The sequence below is a fragment of the Penaeus chinensis genome, chromosome 19 (genome assembly GCF_019202785.1).
Source record: "Penaeus chinensis breed Huanghai No. 1 chromosome 19, ASM1920278v2, whole genome shotgun sequence".
Taxonomy (NCBI): Eukaryota; Metazoa; Arthropoda; class Malacostraca; order Decapoda; family Penaeidae; genus Penaeus; species Penaeus chinensis.
Window position 1 is genome coordinate 11,960,978 of NC_061837.1, and position 2,500 is coordinate 11,963,477.

Genomic DNA, 2,500 nt, shown 5'->3' on the forward strand with positions numbered 1-2,500 from the left:
AAATATGTAAAGATATTTCATTAATATGACTATGAAATACTTAAAGCTTAGAAGTTGTACTTGATTTCATGGCAAGATATATTATCCTACTTAGTAACTTGCCTCCTAAATTACGGTAGGTAATTTTGTTTTCTTTTTTACTTAGCACTTATATATTCATATTGTTACATTATTAATGTTCATGTCAATTACAATTGGAAAATTATATATTAATTTCTATACAACTTATCTATAAATAGAAAGAGCACTGAAAGAAACCTAACAACACTCATGTTGACACACATTGCAAAACAGGTTTAGCCTTTCAAACCATAATGTAATGCAGCCCACTAGATTTATTACATTAAAGACACTAGTGTTATAGTATGTTATCAAAGAAAAATATTGCCCCCCCAAAATCATTTACATACATTTATCAATAATAACTGATAAAAAAAAAAATTCTGTCAATGTTTGATCATTGAATGTTTCTTCAATATTAATTACAGGCAGCAGAGAAAACAAATCCATCAGACCTGACCTAGTAAAACAACATTACATTGCACAGGACCATACCTACCTTTAGCCTAAGACCACACATGCCATTAGGTGTTGAAAAGTTGAATACAAAATACTGTACTAACTCTCAGTGTCTTTGCATAAACACTTAAAATTAAACACTGAATCAATAAACAAGAAAATACTAAATTAGAAATGTAAAAAAATTTTTTTTAAAAAATGGCCAACATACGAGGTGAGCTGTCAAATAGGATTATATATCCAGCTATAACTATGTAATTTTCATTATAAAAAAAGAAGGAGAGGTAATAAAGGTCCAATTCCTGATAAATAAACATGAAAAAGCAAATACCTGTATTACATTTAAATGAGCAGCATAGATTTATGGAAGACAGATCCTGCCTTGCAATGTACCAGATAGACTACTTTAGATTCTTGAAATACAGGATACAGGCTATGGCACAATTGCAGAATATTTAGAATGGAGCAAAGTAAAGGTTACTCAGGAAATGGATCTAGGAGTTCCTGAATAATAATTGGCAAAGAGTCACAGAGAGTGAAGGTTCTGGAGGATGTTCAAAGGAGGACAATCAAGTATGACCCTAGTAAATGAAATCTGGATATTAAGGATATCTAAAAAGGACACAAAAGAACATGGATATCACATAGCTACAAAACATGCAACTGCCTGACCAAGGGCCTATAAAATGATACCTGACACCTGCCCTCAGTTTTATTGTTTATGGATATCCTCCTGGGACCTCAAATGAGTTACATCAACCTTTAGGAGAAGCATACCAGTATGATGTACTTGAAGAGTAGACTATAATCAATCACTTTTCTTTTCTTTTTCTTCTTTTTTTTTGGGGGGGTAGGGGGCATATAAATAATGACTGCAGGCCTAGCAAAGGAAAATAAACTGGTAAGATAGAGCTTTTCATTAGAACATAAATGAACATGGAGTTCTGTAAGCACTATCTGGAAAACATATGAGGTGAGAATATATTGGCTTTTGCTGGACTGCCAAAAGGAATAATCACTGTGGAACTATGGCTACCTTTATAAAAGCTTTGCTTCAGCAGGTAATTATGTAGTGGTGCTATCATGTAATCAACTCACACTGGGTTAAGGTCCAAGTTCACCCAAGTTCAAGTGGACGCAGGTGTCCGCTTTCATGACAGTAGCATAATAATGTCATGGCCATTATACTTTGTCCTCTGTCATACACTAACAGTCCTACAATACATGTTCTGTTAAGATTGAGTAAACATGAAGGTTTGTTGTATTTATAACAAACATAAACCAATGGCAACACAAAAGTGACTTCAAAGTATATTTTTCTTTTGGATGTTTGTGTGTGCATGTGCATGCGCACACATCCGGGTGCGTGTGTGTGTGTCTGTAGTGTGTGTGTGTGTGTGTGTGTGTCTGTAATGTCTGTAGAGTGTGTGTGTGTGTGTGTGTGTGTGTGTGTGTGTGTGTGTGTGTGTGTGTGTGTGTGTGTGTGTGTGTGTGTGTGTGTGTGTGTGTCTGTGTGTCTGTGTGTCTGTGTGTCTGTGTGTGTGTGTCTGTGTGTGTGTGTGTGTCTGTGTGTGTGTGTGTCTGTGTGTGTGTGTGTCTGTGTGTGTGTGTGTGTGTGTCTGTGTGTGTGTCTGTCTGTAGTGTGTGTGTGTCTGTAGTGTGCATGTGTGTCTGACTGTAGTGTGTGTTTGTGTTTGTGTGTGCGTGTGCGTGTGCGTGTGCGTGTGCGTGTGCGTGTGCGTGTGCGTGTGCGTGTGCGTGTGCGTGTGCGTGTGCGTGCGTGTGCGTGTGCGTGTGCGTGTGCGTGTGCGTGTATGTATGTATGTATGTATGTATGTATGTATGTATGTATGTATGTATGTATGTATGTATGTATGTATGTATGTATGTATGTATGTATGTATGTATGTGTATGTATGTATGTGTATGTATGTATGTATCTGTGTATGTATGTATGTATCTGTGTATGTATGTGTGTGTG

At 36.7% G+C, this 2,500-nt stretch overlaps 1 protein-coding gene across 2 annotated transcripts in view; it reads right to left on the reverse strand.

The window, feature by feature from the left end:
• The window catches only part of LOC125035466 (cysteine-rich protein 2-binding protein-like), a 12,647-nt gene that overhangs the window by 9,879 nt on the left and 268 nt on the right, over positions 1–2,500 (reverse strand). The window lies entirely within an intron of this gene.